General features: G+C 46.0%; 1 protein-coding gene across 4 annotated transcripts in view; it reads right to left on the reverse strand.

Annotated features, from left to right (window-relative positions):
- The window catches only part of Smpd3 (sphingomyelin phosphodiesterase 3), an 83063-nt gene that overhangs the window by 22178 nt on the left and 41545 nt on the right, over positions 1-19340 (reverse strand). For 2 of the 4 annotated variants that reach the window (XM_055621151.1, XM_055621150.1), the window contains exon 1: positions 5225-5408. The exons of 1 other annotated variant lie outside the window; for it this stretch is intronic. The gene's annotated coding sequence lies outside the window, so the exon portion shown is untranslated. Of the gene's footprint in view, positions 1-5224; positions 5409-19340 lie in introns of those variants that run through there. One more of the 4 variants, XM_055621152.1, reaches the window with a different exon arrangement.

The raw sequence follows: 19340 nt of genomic DNA on the forward strand, positions 1-19340 counted from the left end.
CAACTGAGAAAACGCCTCCACGAGATTGGGCCATAGGCAGGAATGTAGGGCATTTTCTTAATTAATAATTGATGGGGAAGAGCCTAGTCCATCATGGGTGGTGATGCTCCTGGATTGGTGGGCCTGGGTTTTATAAGAAAGCATGCTGAACAAGCTATGAGGAGCAGACCAGTAAGTAACACTCCTCTATTGCTTCCGCATCAGCTCATGCCTCCAAGTGTTTGGTGTCATCCTCCCATCCCCCACCCCTGTAGCTCAGGCTGGCCTCCAACCCATAATTCTTTTGCCTCCTTGCTGAGCACTGGGTTTCAAATCCTGTACTACTGGAAGAGAATGCAGGAACTCTTAGCTCTGGTTGCAGCAGTTACATGTACCCAGATTGCTAATGTGGACAGAGATACATTTACATTTCTACATAGCGGTGACTTGGGGAGGGGGTAGGGTGTTTTGAGACAGGGTTTCTCTATGTAGCCTTGGCTGTCTTGGACTCACTTTGTAGACCAGGCTGGGCTTGAAATCAGGGATCCGCCTGCCTCTGCCTCTCAGTGCTGGGATTACAGGCGTATGCCACCATGCTGGGTTCAGCAGTGACTTCTTAAAGGGATGAGCATGCTTTACTTGGGTGAGAGTCTGGGCAGACTTTCCGCTTTGTCCACACATCTCTCCAAACCTCTAGTAAGGTTGCATTTCCTAGTCCCTTTGTGAAACAGAGCACTTAGCAGCGGGTGTAGAATAGTTCTCTCCTCTGCCACACAGACCGTCAATGTTTGAGATTACAGCTACTCCACCAGCAATGGCCCCAGATTACCCCATATAATGGGATAACAAGACAACTTTAATTTTTAGATAGAGTTTCATATATGTGGCCAAATAGAAACTCAAACTTCTGCTCTTCTTACTCTCAGATACTGGAATTAGAGGCGTGAGCCACCACAATATGTAATTGAAGGGACTGAACCAAGGCCTTCATGCCCATTAGACTGGCACTCTACCAACTGAGCCACATTTGTAGCCCACATTCTGATCTTAACCACAGCACTGAGCATCCTATCCTGACCAGCCGAGGAAGGCGAGCTTTGCTGTGTAATTGATATCTTTGCTTGAGTCCAGAACAGAGCCTTAATGAGTGACAGGCTTTGGTTTCTAGGACTACAGCCAGATCTGCCCCTGGACCCCACTTTCTTTATCTCCATTTCCATAATGATAGCAATGTCCCTCTGTCCAGAATCCATGCTTTGAGTCAGAGCCAAGATGTTGGGTGTGGCTGGTACTATGGGGTCAGTACCCTTGGGTGGCAGATGGGGCCAAGGCAGAGAAGTTAAACAGGGAACTTGGGTGCCAGAGTCAGACATGACTTCTTGGAGTATTAGACTGTAAGTACATGAAGAATGCTGGTGACCAGACTGGGACAGAAAAATGCAGGTGTGCTCTAGAGGGTGTAGGGACAGAAGGGTGCTGGATATTGGGCAGGGCAAACAGTGAGCAAGGGAGAGGCAGGTAGAGCAGAGAGATAGGGAGCTGAGAGTGGACACAAGAGAGACGGAAGCACTCAGTAAGTCCTGCCTGCCAGGGCCACCTCAGTAGTGACCATGGTGACTGCCTCCAGGCAAGAAGGAGACAGACACAAGGGGCGCCAGCTCTGTACTTTGAGCATGAGAGGCTGTTTCTGTACTCAATCAGTTCCCCTAGGTCAGTTGTTTGCCTTATTTTTACTTTTTAATGTACTTTATGTGTGTGGGTATTTCACCTACATGTACATCTGTTAAAATATACATGCCTGGTGCCCGTGGAGGCCAGAAGAGGCATTGGATTCCCTGGTACTGGAATTGAGTAGCTGTGAGCTACCATGTAGGGTGCTGGGAATGGAACCCCAATCCTTTGGAAGAGTAACCAATGCTCTTAACTGCTGAGCCAGCTCTCCATCCAAGCCCCCGTTAAACACTATCCAGATAGTACACCTACCATGCAGCTCAGGCCAACCTACATAAGCATTCACAGCAGGCTGGTGGTATCTGGAACTTGTCCTCTGGTTGGCTGAGTGAGTTAGTAATAGTACAGCTTGAGGCTGCACTCCCACCCACAGAGAAAAGATGGGCAGGCTATCTGGGTGGACTTGCTGGCAAGTTTTGAAAAGAAAATCTCCAAAAAGATGTCAGCATTCATGGAAACACAGTTCATGCAGTTCTGGTCAGAACTGCTTTAAGAAATAATCCCAGGAAGCTGGGTTTTATGATACACACTATCTCAGCACTAGGGAGGATGAGGCAGGAGGGTTTTAGACTAGCCCAGCTACATAGTGGTGAGACCTTGTTGCATACAACAGCAATAAAAGATAGGTCCAGGGGCTAGAGATACAGCCCATTGGTGGAGTGCTTAGCATGCTCAAGACCCCGGGCTCAACACCATGCACAGGAAGGAGAAGGAAAGAAGGGAGAGAGGAGGAAAGGAGTAGACTCAGGGGCTTTCAGCGGCTTGATTTCTATTTCCTTATTCTGCCCCTGCTCCTTTGTCACCATACTTCTTGCCCTCTTCCTACTCTCACAACTGTTCCTTCTCAAAGCTCTTTTGTGCCCCTGATACCCTCTTAATGCCAAACTTTACCCTGTCTCTCCCTAACCCCTTCAGGTGATTTCTATGGAATAACTGTTCCTAAGTGACAGCCAGCCTAGGTGCCTCGTGACCTTTGACTTCATGTATTTGACTGACAAGTTCCCTTTCAGGTTCATAATTCTTCTTCTGTTTTTCTAACACCAGCTCTATCTCTCAAGGAGTCACTAAGCAGTGGGCCTCTTTCACATCCTACCTTCTTTCAGGGGCCCACAGTTCTGCCTCTTGGAGCCCTTTGGCTGGATTTCCACAGCCATGCCCAGCTGCCTTGACCTCCCCCACCACAAACTGCAGCAGCCTCACCTGATCTGTCCTGCTCCTAGCACCTTCCTCTAGCTCCCCTGGTCACTGGTGCAATCATTCTAACTACACACTTGACTATATTGCTTTCTCTTAAGCAATATAGCCTTCAGTGGCTCTTGATGATGCTCTATCAACTTAGCAGCAGAAGGCAGGTTCTACCCAGCAGCCTGACTTCTATGTTTCCTACTTCTGGAGCCATGGGAGTTTAGACCTGAGCACTTTCTGATGGAGCTTTTGCAGGTGTGGTTACCTCAGCCCTCATCTGTGCGGAAGGATGTGACTTCAGCAGAGGAGATCAGCTTAGAGCACAGTGATGCTCCTCCATCAGGTGCCAGCCAGTTCCCACCCATGGCTTCCAAGATCACTGCCACCTTTTGGTCTGCCTAAAACAAACACATCTATCTTGGCAGTTGATTGGTTTTGTGCAACTTTTTAGTCTGTAAACCAGAAATGTGACCAGCCTGTCTCATAGATTTGACCAAGGGCTCTAGGGGGGGAGCAGTCTTGAGAAAGACACGGATGGTGACACAGGACCAGGAACAAAGATTGGGGGAACAGAAATAAAGCGAATGAAAGCACTTATTGAATCTCCTCTTCCTGCAATGGCCACTTCTTTTCTTTCTTTCCTTCTTTATGACTGGAGGCTCAGGCTGTCAGCACACCCATACTTTTAAGCAGTGGGTTCTGGTGGCTTGTCTCTCAGGACCACTTTTTCCTAACTCAAGCCTAATGAGGAACTAGATCAATCCCCTTCCACTGCCCATAAACCTTCAGTGTTTTAAGTCCATCATCTGCCCCTAGCTGTGTGGCTAGTCAGAAAGAAACAGGAAGCCTGACAGGTGGCAGCCCTATGCACTAAGGACCTTGAACCACAGCCAGAACGGCTTCAGCAAGCCAGCTCCTGTGAGTCCACCGGCAGCCATTTAGGACTCCAGATTCTCCTTTCCTCCCTTTCTTTCTATATGTTGAGGTGGGGGCACAGCAAGAACCAGGGCACCGAAAAGACATGGGGGAGACTGGAAATGAGCATAGAAAGCAGAAGTAATTGATCTGCCTTTTGGGGCCATGTGACTAGTCGTCAAACACCTTCAGAGAATATGTTCTCTTCATTAAGGGTACATTTGATACTTCACAGCTATCCCAAATGGGTACAGTTGATCCCACTGTACAGATGAGGAAACTGTGATTTGGAGAAATAAATGGCAGTTGCTGAAAGTTAGCAGCTCCAATTTCCCCTTTCTCTCTGCTTTTTTCACAAAGGCTGAGTATAAATGATAAGCAAACATCTTCAAACCCAGCCAGTCCTGGGTCCCCTTAAATGCAGCTGGAGTCCTGGGGAAGAATGACTTAGTTCCTGCCTTGTCTGCTCTGTCCTTCCCTTTCACTGCCCATAGGTTAAGATCCCTGCTTTGTTTTATTCTGCTAAAGCTTCCATTCATCACCCACTGGGCCCCTAGTGTAGACTCCACTGATCTCCTGTTTCATCCTTTCCATTTTTGTTTTTTCATGCAGTCGCCACTCTGTGGGACCCTAGATCTCCTTGCTCCTGTCCTGGTGACCTCCTTGGCAGCCCATTTGCTCTGTCAGTGTTTGGGAAGGTCCTTACAGTGGTCTCGCTGCTTGACTCTTGGTCTGAGGTTCTTGACTATAGGGATCACTTTGTGTTCCTAGTGCCTGCTTTCATCCCTGGGTTCTGAATGCTCAGTACTTTGAATTCTTTCTCAGGTATGAATTCAAGTGAACAAGTGAACTTTAAAGCTTCTGATAAATATTGCCAAACTGTTTTCTACCAATGTTGTGTCAGTTCACCAACTGTTTGAGAATTGATTATTTCACAATACCCTTATCAATTCTGGGTTTTAGAGTAAAAAAACATTATTATTTTTTAATTGTTTTCTCGGCAATGGTATCTGGTTACATTGTCTGAGACACTTGTTACTCTAGCCTGAAGTGCTTTTCTTCTTCACCCTTTCTCCACAGTGTGGGAGTGTGGCCACGCCCCCTTTGTGCTGTCACTAAAAAGGAGGGCAAGCCTGTATGGATTTCTTACCGCAGAGCCATCAATTTCAAATGATTTAAGGGAACAACAGAACCTTTTCTTAACTGGTTTCACCTAATACCTCTTTATATAAATATATCAACACATAACCCATTGCCAAGCATGATCTGTAAGCTCAGTCAGTCTGACCCACACACTGAGACCCTATCTAAAAACTTCAAAGTAAAAAAAGAAAGCAGTAACACAAAGCAAAACAGGTAGCCCAGGAGGCAAATCCTGTAGCCCACTTCCTGTAGTTCTAGAAGTCTGTCTTACCTGAGGGGGGGCCCCTTGGGCCCTGTGTCCTTCCCTGTGGAGAAGAGAGGTCCAGGGAATCAGGACCTGAAAGGAGATGAGCCATTCACAGTGGTGACTGGAACAAGACAGCCACACAGGTGAGCCGGGTACAAAGACCTTGGTGCCCCGCCTCTCCTGGAGGTGCTACCACACCCTCACTGTCGCCAGGACTCGGGTGTGAGGTCTGGCTATCTTAGCAGAAGTGTAGCCAGAAGGGATGAGGGCGGGGTTTATGGCACAGAGAGGAAGGAAGAAGACTGACAGTTGGGAAGGGCTCCTCAGGAGATGGATGACCCTTGCCTGTGGACTGCTGCACCCAGGCAGGGCCTTGGTGTGCAGGTGCTGCAGGGCGCAGCCAAGAGGCAAATTCAGAGCCCTGCTGTGGGCCTGGATTTGATCTGGTAGTGGAAGCCACAACAATCAGAGCACTCTCTGGAAGCTTGTAATCTTTGTCTTCTACAGGTCCAAGTTGGAGAGGGGAGGAGTTGGGGTGGGAGTGGGAGCAGGGGAATGCATCAAGGCCAAACCTTGGTTGGGAAAGAGGGTTGGGGGCTACCTTGGCTGGAGTTCAAGGAGGAAGCAGAGGGATTTATAATAGTTAAGAGAGAAAGGACAGAACAGTGGTAGGAAGGCTGAGCGGGTACATGTCTTCAGAGGGTATCTGTGAGTGGAGGCCTTTGGACATAATGCTACAGGCTCCCTATATCCACTTAGCTTCCCCAGCTTAAGGATTATGCTCCAGAAAAGTTTTCCTCTCTCTTCTGTAGGTCCCACTCCTGGCCCTTTAAGCTCTGCCCTGACCTCATGTGAGGGCCACACCTCTGAATCACTGACCAGTCCTTGGCTGTTACCACCTGTCTCTTGATCAAGGTCTGTCAAGCTCAGCCCCTACCTAACACAGCCAGAGAAGCCCTCCTTTTGCCCTCCACCTTCTCCAACTCCATTGTCTGCACTGTCTTATGTCCTTGTATCATCCACACATCCTGAGAAGGGCTATCATGTTCCTCACAGACCCCCAAGTCAATGATTCCCTGTCATTGAATGAATCTGAAATCTGAGACCTAATTCATCTTTATCCCTTGACCAAGTACATCTTGGAAGCACTGGCAGGAGTGTCTTTTCTCATAGCTTGGCTCTCTCTGGTTAAGATATAGGCTCCAGGAAAAGCTGGTTCTAGTCCACCTGGCCAGTTGCTTCAGATCCTGGGCAAGTTTCTTAACCTTTGGGCCTACAACAGCCTTCCCCTGAAACACATGGGGATAGTGCAGGATCTTGGCTCACCATGGCTAGCATCAAAGGAATGTTGGTACTTGGTGATCCCATATCAGGATGGGAAAAAGGAAGACCATAGCTCCAGGTGCTATTTAAAATGACTGAATTCTCCAGAGGCCCTAGTTCCACATGGTACCCTGGCCTTTTCTGTCAGAGAGAAGATTCTGCCCTACCTCCATCGTCTGGAATCCAGCCCAATGGAAACTGAGAGGTTATCCTGCGGACCTGGTCTCCTGGAAGAAACTGTGATCCCTTCTCTTGGAATCCTGCCTCCTTACCCTTGATAGGTGGGTGATTCAAGAAAACACGCTAGCAAGCTTCTGAAGTGAACTTAATGGGGATAGGCCCCAGCCCACCCACCAAAGCCTGTGTGACTTTCAGCCTCCTCTGCCCTTTGGGCAGTCTTTCCTGCTGGAGAGGGGACATGAAGACAGTCAGGATCTGAACGATGAAGAAACTACAGTGGCGGCCAGAACAATGTCTGAAGCTCAAGATGGGCTCACTCCCATCTCTCAGTAAAATGTTTGTTAAGCAGTCTTTGACCTCCTACAATACACCAAACTGTCCCCCACAAACTACATAGCTCCCTCACTCCCAAAATTCCCTGCATGTATTTTCCAAGTAGAGCTAAATGACAGCAACTGGTTCTAGGGACGGTTTCTGAGGGGAAATGGAATCTTGGTAACCTTGACATTATAGGCCCCTTTTTCAAAGAAAAGAAAACTGTATGAGATAATTGATATTCTGAGCCAGACCTTGTTTTGAAATATGTTCTCCCCTGTCCCTTCACAAACTACAGCCTTTCTTCCTCTTTGAAAATAGGCTCATATCAAGTCAGGCAATAGAAAAGGGAAAAAATCCAATCAGAGTTTCCCTCTGCCAACTATATCTCAATATAATCCCAGGCAAGGGCAGAATCAGTTCTTGCCACAACCCCCTCAGCGACAGCATTTAGTACACACCGGTTGGAAATGGCATCAGTTGGAAATGGCGAAACAGAAGGACCTTTCATCCCTGGGTGAGAGGAGCCGGCTGCACTACTCTCCTGGTTCTGGAAGCTGGCTGTGTCTGGCTGGGAGTCAGGGCCTCCAGCTTAAATAGGCAGTGGGAGTGGGGCAGGGCAGGCCTGAGGGGGCAGGCATGTAAAGTGGGCCATTTACCCAGCACAGCAAAGCAGTGTCTGAAGAGCGAGCAGTGGTCTAGACACGCGCCTGCCTGCTGGTCCACCAGTTGGCCTGGAGCCCACAGGCCTTCAGACCACAGACCAGCACCTGGGGTGACCCTTGATGGGTGTGTAGTTCTAAGAGAGACATGTTCCCTGGATGCTCCAAGTGTGGTCAGATTCCTGGATGCCTCTGCCTCTGCTGGATAAGGGAACCAACTGGAGTTGAGTGGACTGTTCCCGGAATCACCAGCGGTTCAGAGTACCTCTTCAAGCCTCAGTTTGTACTTTTTTTGAAACAAAGATAACTCTGACATCATGCCTGCAGAAATAATGCTCTCAACACCAAGGCAAGGAGAAAGGTGAGCACACTCAGGCAGCCTGTTGTGTGTATGTGTTTGAGGCTGTGGGGGCTGAGTGTGCAGAAGTGCCCAGAGCAACTGCTAGAAAAATACTGGAGAGGAACACCCTTTCACACCTCAGCAGTGTCTGAAGAACTCTGTGGGGAACTGTGTCTCAGTTGGTTAATTCAGTTTGATCTTCTGATGAGTTGAGGCCATGCCCCAGCCACAGTGAACGGGCTGTAGACCATCAGCTAAAGGTAAATTAAGACAAAGCTGTAGTTCATTTGCTATTTCATGATGCTAAAATTTCCACCCTTAAAAGTACAAGTATATTTATTAACACATAATTGAAGTCACATATAAGAACACATCTTAACAGGAAAAATATAGATTTTCGGCTTACATTAAAAAATATTAACTTGTCATTTGCAAAGAGGTAGCAACTCAGAGGTGCTGGCCTCCTTTACAAATCAGAAAATAAATCAGCTTTGCTATGAGTACTGATGGAGAAGCTGAGGTTATATTATATGCCACCTTATCTCCTCATCATTAATTGTCTTGGGTATTTGAGTGCTTGGACTTTTAGGCGTTTGGACTAACTGCACTTGTGGATAGAACATGCATTTCAGAGCTCAATTTAGGTTCAAATCTGACTCTGAGTAACACTGCCTCTCTGAGACATCCTTGTCTCACTTTGCAGGGTTTTGGGGAGAATGCAAAGAGATGATATGGTATTAGGATAAATGCTTAATAGATACCCAGTGATCCATTGTCTATTTTGGAAAGATAATTCTGCATGGAGTGGGCAGAAAAGGCTACAAGCAGGAAGGCCAGCACAGGAACTGAAACAAGGAGACAACAGAACTAAGAGTGGTCACATATGTGGGGACATCTAAAACTGAATGTGTCCTTCCCCGCAAGCACATAGGTTGAAGTCCTTGCCCTCTAGTGTGACAGCAATTGAAAACAGGGTTTGTAAAAAAGTAATTACAGTTATGAGATCATAAGGGTTGGGCCCTCATCAGATAAGATCAGTTTTCTTTCTTTCCTTCTGTTTTTGCTTTCTCATTGTGTAGCCCTGGCTGTCCTGGAACTCACTCTGTAGACGAGGCTGGCCTCACAGAGATCCGCCTGCCTCTGCCTCTGCCTCTTGAGTGCTGGGATCAAAGGCACAGGCCACCATGGCTGGGCAATTAGTGTTTCTTTAAAAAGAGAGATACTGTACAATATTCACACCCAGTGAAAGCTTGCAGAGGCTCACCGAGAAAGTGGCTGTCTGTAAGCCAGGCAGAGAGCCCTTGCTGCAATCAGCCAGATCTTGATCTCAGTACTATGAGAAAATAAATGCCATTTATTTAAGCCACCCAATCTGTGGTACCTTCATGGCAGGAGAAGCAGACTGATATGCATGGGTGGGATTAAGGGGTAAACTGGCTGGTAGCTTGGAGGTCCTTCTGAGGTTTTCCACTTTGGGCCACTGCTTGATGTTATATTTGCTCCCAACCAGAGGTTGAGGATTGTGTAGCATGTGTGTGTGTGCCAGGTGGCAGTAAGACTCAGAGCTGAGGTCTGGGCTGGCACAGAAAGTGGGAATTATTAAAGTGTAGATGAAGTCTTTAGAATGACAACATTTTGTCAGATTTTTTTCTTTCTTCTTTAGTTGGTTCAGTCTAAGTTTTGTTACATAAGGTAGCTTTTGTCTTTTACACCTTTATAAAAAGGCAGACATCCACCTTGGCTTTTAAAAAGCATAACTGTGTACTAATTCATCCCAGTCCCTGTACATGACTATTTTCTTCCTACTTTACAGATCTGATCTTGTTTAGGATCATAACTGAGTCAAAACCCACATGTTAGGGTCACCCTTCTCCCTGAGCTCATTGTGTCTTCAATGTCTGTGATATAAACTCTCTCGTCATTCTTACCCAGTTTCAAAAAAGCATATTTTCCTTCATTCAACTTAGTGGATAATTTACAATTTTAGAATTTGGCTAGCAAACGCTCATTTCTTCTTCTCGGAGTTAAACTTGAAAGGCACCACGTATGCTCTAGGGTGGAGGTGTGCTGGTTTCTTCTCTCTCCCCCTCTCTTTCCCTTCTTGAAGGCTGGAACCCATCAGTCTCCTTCTGTGCTGCATTCCTTCGCTTCCCCAATGCTCATTTTACCACTGTGGTACCACTTCCCATTTTCCAAATCAGTTATTTGCTACTGTTTCCCCCCCTACATTTTGGGTTTGATATTCGACTTCATCCCCAGCTCCACTGACACCTTTGTCCTATTGATTCAATTTTCTGCCAGTTACTTCCTCCAGGTGTTTCTTACTTCTTTTACGTTTTCACTTTGGAATCACAGCCATTGTCTTTCTGATCTGTTCTTCTTTATACTTTTGTTTTTCCTCAGCAGGGGTTTGTTTGGGACTTTTTAAGCTGTTGCCAGGTTCTTTCTATATGCTCCTCGGACCTTTCAGAATCCATCTTTTTGGTCATTTGGGGGTTTGTTTGCTGAGACAGTCTCACTCTTTAGCTCAGGCTGGCCTTGAATTCCAGGCCATTTCCCTGTCTCAGCCTCCCAAGTGCTGAGATTACAGGTGTGAGCCACCCTGCCTGGCTCAGATGCCATCACTTAGAAGGTAAATTAATTAATATTTAGGAGGCCTACTGTGTATAGTACTGCTCATTAGTTAGCATTTGTAATCATCTGTTTTTCTTCCAAGTTTAGGGCAGAAACATCCAGAGTCTTCAGTTAGAGCTGCTTTGGGGGAAGTTTCTGACTAATTCATTTGTTCTATCTTGTTCCTAAAAAGAATGGAAAGGATTTCAGCTATGTTCTGTGTGCAAAATGACACTTTTTCTTGTTTTCCTATTTTTCCACATTTTATTTTTTATACCTTCTTTTTTTCTTCCCTCAATAAAGACAGAAAACTCCAGAGGTATCCAGGCAGAGTTAGAAACAGAGAGAATGAGGAAGTTAGGTGGCCTCAGGTGGACACAGAGGTACTATGTCTTATGACTGAGGCTTAGCCTATTGATCTTTTGCTGGTGGTTTTGAAATGACCCTTTGTTTTAAGTTCCTGCTTGAATGACTATAACAGAGAAGAGGCCACTGGGGTGTGACTCACTCCATCAGCCCTGAGTGGGAGATGCTTTTGTTGTTGTTGCTCGATGGGGATGGAATAGAAAAGGGTGAGAGACACAGGTGGTAGTTGGCAGGCTGAATGTAGACAGTACTGCTTACCCAACACACACACACACACACCACATCCTCCTAAAGTCAGTATTGAGTGAGCAACTCATCAGCTGTGTTTCCTGTTTTCTGAATCTGAGCTCTTCCTGTTTGGAAGGCAAATGGAATCTGATTGAGAGGAAGGTTTCTCTGGCCTCCTGTTCCCAAAGAACTCCAGAGTGGCCTCATTTCACACTTCTTGGGAGCCAGGTTTTCGAGTGACAGATTGATTGCTGTATGGGTGGTTACCAAAAAAGAATCTATTTTATTAGCTGTTTGTCTTGCAAAGTGAAATCGTTTTTTAAAACCTTATCAAAATGTCATCATCCCAGGGATTAGAACCTGTCCTCCAGCTCTGAGGGAAGAGCTCAGTTCCACAGGAAAAGAGCTGTCAAGTCATGGTCTAGCCCAAGCCCCTGAGTGGCAAGGCAGTCAGGACAGGTAAGGTTAGGCCTCGTTTCCTGAACCAATAGCTGTCATACCTTTTAACTGTTTTTGTTTTGTTTTGTTCTTAAACACAAGGGAAACAAAAGTTTAGAGATATGCAGGAGAGACCATGTATAGATAACTCTGTCTTTTCTGTTTGAGGAAGAAAACTTTATTTTTTCCAATTAAAAATTAGAAAATATATTAAAAATTAAAAATTATTTTGTTTGAGTTGGCTGAATATATAGCTCAGGGGTTCAATACTTGCCTAGCTTGGGTGAGGCCCTCGATTAGCTCTGGCAATCTGGGTGGCAAATATTTGGTTTCCCATTGCAGCAGTTAGAGAGAAAGAGTAGGACAGAGGTGGATTGAGAGAGGTTGGGGGATTGCTGAGAGAAGGCAAGAATAGAGTGCTGCTGTCCCTCTAGATGTGCCCAGCCTGGATGGGCTGTCCTCAGCATGGACAGTATCTTAGGGCCCTCTCTCACTTCAACCTATCCTGTCTAAAGTCAAGGCCAATCACTGTTAGCTGCAGAGTCCATCTTCAGTCCTACTCTCTGTTCTTCCTTAACTGTCACCTTCTTTCAAAGTCCCCCTACTTCTTATTTGCACACATGCTGGTATGCCACTACTGAGACTATATCTGGCCCCTGTCATAATTCCACACTAAGCCCGTGATCCCCACATGATTTGGGGGGCAGGGCGGCTCCTTCTGCCCTAGATCAGCCTCTTTAGGGCACTGCCCAAAGGGCAGCTCCTCTACCTGGCCTCCTTGGAGATCAGGCCACATCCTCTCCAGCATCATTTCTACCCCTCTTTTCCTCCCACTGACTCATTGTGTGGACCCAGCCTCTAGCCCTCCTCTTTCCTAGAAACATATCATGAGCACCCATTTTCCTGTTGGTCCACTTGGCATCTGTTAGGAACTATTTTGCGAAACTTGAAAGTCATTTTGCATGCCTTGGAATAATGCAGTGTCTGCAAGATAGGAGCTAGCCACAAGGTAACTCAGATATGAGCTAAGCCTAAGGCAGGCTTTGATATGCTAATGAACTAATCTGGAGGTGGCATTGCTCTGTTGGTGAACCAGCCCTAAGCTGTGAACCCCAATAATGCTAAACTAATGCACATTGGAAGAATACAAAGACTGGAACTTTGGAGATGGCCTCTAGGATTGCACTATTGTGCTCCAAGACACAACATCTTAAGATGACGCCCTGTTACACATCAGCAAGGGACTTTGAGACTGGCTGTTATGTGACTCTGGTTTTGATGAGTGCTTCCAGCACTGTTGCTGAGTTCACACATGCTTGCCTCTGAGCACTAGCCACTGGCTGACACTCTCCACAGCAACAGTGTCATCCCATTGTAGACCTGGCTGGCCTTGAACTCACAGAGATCCACCTGCCTCTTCCTCCCAGTGCTGGGATCAAAGGCATGTGCTACCATGACTAGCAGCTGGCATGCACTTCCACGCCAGGTTTAAACTGGTTTTATTTTTTTCTTTTTTAAAGCTTTATTTTTATTTTATGTATATGAATGTTTGCCTGAAGTATGTCTATGTAAATGTGTGCCTGCTGCTCACAGAGGTCAGAAGAGAGCATTGGATCCCTTGGAGTTGGAGTTACAGATGGTTGGGAGCAGCCATGTGGGACCTGGGAACTGGAATTTTGGAGATGGCCCCTAATATTGCATCACTGTGCAATCTGGGTCCTCTGCAAGAGCAGCAAGTACTTTTAACCACCAAGCCATCTCTCTAGCTCTATGCCTAAGCTTTTTACTGGAGCCAAGGGCATGAGTACCAAGCCCAGCAGGGCTCAGTCCCTGAGAAACAATTGTGAAACCTTAATGGAAGAAATAAAAATGATTTCTAGCCAGGCTGGCATGTCAGTCACCAAATGGTTTGATTCTCTGTGTACATACCAGGAGAACAGTGGGAACCGTGAGCGACTGCTCCTGACTATTTGAACTAATATATCAGTTAGGCTGCTTGTCATCAAGAAAGACTTCCAAAAGTGAAGCCTTGAAGGCTAGAGGTCTTACGTGAACTCATGTGGGTGGTGTTGGCACTGGCAGCCTGCTTGGATCATTGTCATCATCAAGAATATTTTGGGGGTACTCACCATGTGCCAGCATTGTGCTAAGAACATTGCATGTATGTTTTCTTGCTTTAGAATCTGGAGTGCTTGGGGAGTTTTGTCGTACCCTCAGAGAGGAAAACAGTAGAAATTCAAGTGGCTTCTCCAGAGTCACATAGCTATGATCAGCACAACCTATACTCCATGGGTAGAACTTCTCTGAGGCCCTAACCTGAGGACTCTGAACAGTTAACAAATACAGAATGGTCACAGACAAGGGAGAAGCATCCCAGTGCAGTGCGAAAGCTTGCTGGAAATGACTTTCCCTTCCTCTTGCCACTTCGGTCTAAGAGGGATTTGAGGTAGATGCTGACATCATTTGTTATTAGTACTTGAGTGTGTGAGAATAGGTCTATAGTTCACTATCCTGGGTGTCTGACCAAAGATCTGTAGAAGGGTACCTCGGAATGTATAAATCAGGTTAGAAGAGCTATTGGTACAGGCTGTGGGATGGGAGGAGATACTCCGGCCAAGCCCCACATCACTTACCGCCTCTGTCAGCCTTGCCTCCTGATCCCTACATCTGTGTGCAAACCACTGTGACCTTTCCATACACTGTTGAGCACACTCCCAGCTGAACCACTCTCAAGATCCATGCCCTGTAGCCACTCACCTCCCCTGGCTGGTTCTTTGCCAATCTTATTGTCATCTACTTATTCTCAGAGCCGTCTGTCCCAGGGTACCTTCCTCAGCTTGGAATTGACACCTCATCTAGCTAGTGCGTCCTCACTTGAATTTCAGCCCAACACTCTTTTGAGGAGAGGCTCTATCTAGTAGTGGTAGTGCTGTGCCCACACTCGTAGGTCAAATAATCCTACCTACCAGCAGATAGTAAGACTATGGGGATAATGGCTGCAGAGAGTAATGCGTGAGCCTCCAACATGCCCCTTAGAGGGAGGTGTGCCATCTGATTCTGGGACGTGAGGGCCCTGTGAAAGAGAGAGATCATCCAAGGGTGCTGCACTAGACAGTGTCAGAGAGTATCATGTAGAAGTCTGCTAATGCTGTTAACATGAATGTCTATTCTCAAGTGCAGCAGCTAGCAAAAGAGGGGGTGGGGAGTGGTCACAGACAGACCCTGGGGTTCATCCAGGTCTGGTTTAGTGTGGAAAGAAGAGGTAAAAAGAGCACTGGGAAAGGGAGAAGATCTAGGGAAGGCAGCTAAAATATAGCACCGTTCTTATTTAGTTCTCTCTCTCTTTCTTTTTTTTTTTTTTTTACTTAGAATAGCTGAAAAGGAGGGCCCTGCATGGCAGTCCTCAGGATGAGAGAACCATGTGTCAAGGCTGTGGTTGAATCCCTTACTCTATTTTTGCCTCCCCACACTACCTCTTTGAGCCTGGGGGAGGGTGGGAGCCTGGCCTGAGGTGGCCTGGGCTGGCATCACTGAGGCAGTTGTGATTCTTTCTCCAGAAACCACCCAAACACTGGCTCTTCACTTCTCTTGACCAGAAATAACTATACCAGACCTGTGTTCTCAGGCCATCCTGAGGCAAGTGAACACAAAATTGCTTTTGTTTCTTTTCCTCACTTCAAAGTTGTGTTTTTGTTCATGTTAGTTACATTAAAATTGGACAGTAATTATCGTTCTTAAAATAGAATCCCCATATTCCCAAGTTGGGAAAGAAAACTACCTAGGAATAAAAAGTCATAGCCATATGTGAAATGCCATTCCATTAGCCACAGAATCTTTTATGAGTCTCAGTGGGGAGTGCCTGTCAAGTAGTATTTGCGGCAGAGCATGCCATGGCGATGGTGTCTGTGGTTGCTTTTCATTTTGTCCCTTTAAGTCAAGAAAGCCTTTGACATCTGTGGTCAGGAACACTGGGGGTTCACCAACCTCTAATTACATTTCTTTTTTTAAATATTGGTAAACAGACTCTCTGTTGTTGATTCAAACGTTTGGAAATACTGAGTCTGTAGTTGTTGGCTCTGAACAAAGAAAGTAAATCCTAGCCCCCCTCTGCCCAAACCTTTGCCTGCTTCTCTGGGATTTTATACTTAAATTCAAATTTTGAAGCCAGAGAAGTGTCCCTCAGGTCAAAAGCATTGGAGGGTCACTTCAAGATTCAAAGTCAGACCTGGCCAGCTGAAGCATAAGGCCCTGCCTCCTCAGATGAGGATAGCTGGCTTCTCCTACTACCCGGCTCCTTACCTAGCTTAAAGTAGAGGTCAGGGTAGGAGAGGCAGAAGGAGTCACCATTTGAATTCTATTGCCCTTCTGCCAAATGCCACATGGCACATCTTTGCAATAATCACCACTTTGTTCTGCTCATGAGTGAAGGCACAGGCCCCACAAGATGTAGAAGTAAATAAGTCACACTGCTTGCTAGGCATGCCTTGCAACACATCTGCTGCCTGGGATGGGAAGTGAGCAGGAACTGGAGGCATTCCTTCTTGGCCCATGGAACCAAGAAAAGAGTGCATCTACCTTTTCATGTGGATACATGCATGGAAAGACCTTTCAGCCCATTGCCCCCAGAGGTGGTATATATAATGTAGGCTAGGTTCATAGTGGTCTTTCTCCTGACTGGCTGTGCTCCCTAGATGATTCAGAGCCAATTAGCCACTGCTTGCCCAGACCGCCAGGTTTTCCTTTCCTCACTGATCCGAAGACTTGGCCAGTGGGTAGGTATTGATATTACTTCTGCTGTAACTATACGTAGGGAGGGGCTCCTTGTTACAAATACAGCACACAAGTGACATCAGGGTGAACCCGAAGCCCTGTATCATCTCAGGGATAATGCCAAGTCAGCCTATGTGTCCTCCTCCTACCCTAGTCTCCTGCTCTTTTGGCATTGGTGTGGAGGTCACCAACCCTCCAATCAACACTATAGCATGGAAACTACTATCTATCATTTTGTAGATGAAATTCACAATGTAGCCCAGGGTGGCTTTGAACTCAACTGTAATTCTCCTTGCCTCAGACTCTTGAGTACTGAGATTATAGGTGTGAGCTATCGTGCCCATCTAGGTTCAGTTTTGAGCAAAGCATCAAATACAGGCATCTAAATACCTTTGTATTTAGAACCTGAAAGGTCAGCAGGATAAAACATGATGTTCATGATAATGAGGAACTGGGATTTGAATCTGAGTCCATCTGATTCCTAAACTGGTGCCGTTCTTAACCCATTCTGCTACAGAATCTCCTGGCTCTACATCCTGTTTCTGGCAGATAGTCTCTAAAAGGAGCCACCCTTACATCTATGCATCAAGAATGACAGAATCCTGGGTAAGGAGCAAACGTTCTGATGATGCCAGCAACTATGGTGCCTATTGCCAAGCTCTACCAGCTCTGTTGGGTTGTCCCTTTAGGTTGAAGGCCCTTGTCAACGTGACCGATTTGGGCTATAATTTTAAAAGATGATTATGGATGAGCTTGGTGACCATTAGGCCTTTTTGCTACATCCCAGGAAATGGACTTAACCTTGTTATGGGGTAAATCAGATATAATTGGCTCCTAATTCAATATGGTGGCTCTAAGTAACATTTATCAAGGTACAGAAGCTGTTCTGTGGCTAGATAGCTGTGAAGGTAGGACTGGATTCAGACAAGAACAAACCTGACTTTTCTGACAGTTTTCTAAGACTTTAGTGGAAAAGATCTTTTAGTACTGTATGCTACAGGTGCATGAATAGGTTCCAGTCCCATGTGGGAGTGTCTTTTACATAGCTATATGTATATATGCAGCCATACTCTGCTATGGTTATCTCCCACAAACTATGATAAAGGTATTTAGATGCCTAGATTTCATGCTCTGCTTGAAACTGAACCTACATGAGTTGGTAGCTCACACCTATAATCTCAGTACTTAGGAGTCTGAGACAGGAGAATCACAGTTGAGTTCAAGGCCACCCTGGGCTACATAGTGAATTTCAATCCAGCCTGGACTTCAGAGGGAGACCTTGCCCCAAAACACTAAAGCATAAACAACTCCCATAAAACTGAAACAAACCAACTCCTCAAAACCTGAATCTAAAAGATCAGCTGAAGTATGGGACTGGCCATTCTAATCCCTCCTGCATTGTAGGTACTATAACTGAGCACATATACATAAAAACAAAACAAAAAACCAAAACCAAAACCAAACAAAACTTTCTGGCTAGTTCTGAATGGGACAGTCTTCTATTTGTCATAGAATAGAGGTGTTGCAGAGATCAAATGATAATCAGATTATTGGATAATTGTGATTGGATCTGTTACTTATTTTTTTTAAGTTTATGTATATGTGCATATTTGGGTGCAAATGGAGGCCATAGGTTGATGTTGGGTGTCCTTCTATATTGCCTTCCATTTTAATTTTTGATGCAGGGTCTCATTGAATCTGAACCAAGCCCACTGATTTGGCTAAGCCTCCTGGCATAAGGGATCCAGTTGTTTCTTTCTCAGCATTGAGATTACAGGTATGTGCTATCATACTTTTTAGGTGAATTCTGGGGATCTGAGCTCAGGTCCTTATGCTTGTGAAGCAACAGTTTATTGACTGAGCCATATCTCACCCCAGTGAATTTCTTGCTTTTGCACTAGACTGAACTCTTGTGCCTCCTTCCTAGTCTCCTGTCTTCATAGTAATTTCAGGTAGATGAAGAAATGGGACCCATAGCTGAGCCTTAGAAACAGCCAAGCCCTGGCTGCTATCACAGGTGGCAGCTGTACCAGGATGGAAGGTCAGAGAAGTAGCCCATCTCTAGATCTAAGGAAATTACTGAGATTCGTGTGGATGGGGATAGGAAAGAGGATTCTAGGAGAGGTGTGGTAGGTAGAACAGAGTCAGGTTGGAGAGGCCTGTCTTGGGGCCTTGCCCAATGCCCCTCACCTCTTCTGTATCCCACTAGTTATATTCAGTGGGCCTACTCTGTGCTATTGACAGGACTGGGTACTGATGAGACAGAAGCTGTGATCCTTGCGACCTTCTTGTATCACATGGACATAGTGATACAGGAAGTATCACTATGACATAGTATCACAGTGACATAGAAGCTCAGTCTTAGCTGGGACACCAGACCAGTGGGTGTCAGAACAGACTGGAATCCTCAATTGTCATGCTTCAGATTCTGGGTACTATTCCCAGATTCTCTGAGTATCACCTGTTTTCTAATCGGTCCACTTGAGATGTCACAGTGGCTGGTAGAGATATCTGCTGCTGAGAGGTGGGGGTCTTGTCAGCTTGTAGCTGACTCATTTTCTCTTGGGGCATCTACATAGGGTCTTCTCAGAAACCAGTCACCAGTATGGTTTCATGTCAATGCCTTTGGTTTATGCTAAGCACCAGTGACAATGTGCAGCAGAGATGCAGACACATGGAGCTTGATTTTGGACAGTTGCATTGGTAAGTGGAATAGAAGTTGACAGGAGTATGGGATATAGCAGAGATCTTGGGATAAAGGGGATGTTACAAGGAGTATGTTAGAGACTGGCCCAGGGTACAGGACATGAAGCATGAAGCCTCTGTGGCAAGGTTTTTTGTTTTGTTTTGTTTTGTTTTGTGTGTGTGTGTGTGTGTGTGTGTGTGTGTGTGTGTGTGTGTGTGT

This window comes from Psammomys obesus, unplaced genomic scaffold (assembly GCF_907164565.1).
Source record: "Psammomys obesus unplaced genomic scaffold, mPsaObe1.curated_primary_1811, whole genome shotgun sequence".
Taxonomy (NCBI): Eukaryota; Metazoa; Chordata; class Mammalia; order Rodentia; family Muridae; genus Psammomys; species Psammomys obesus.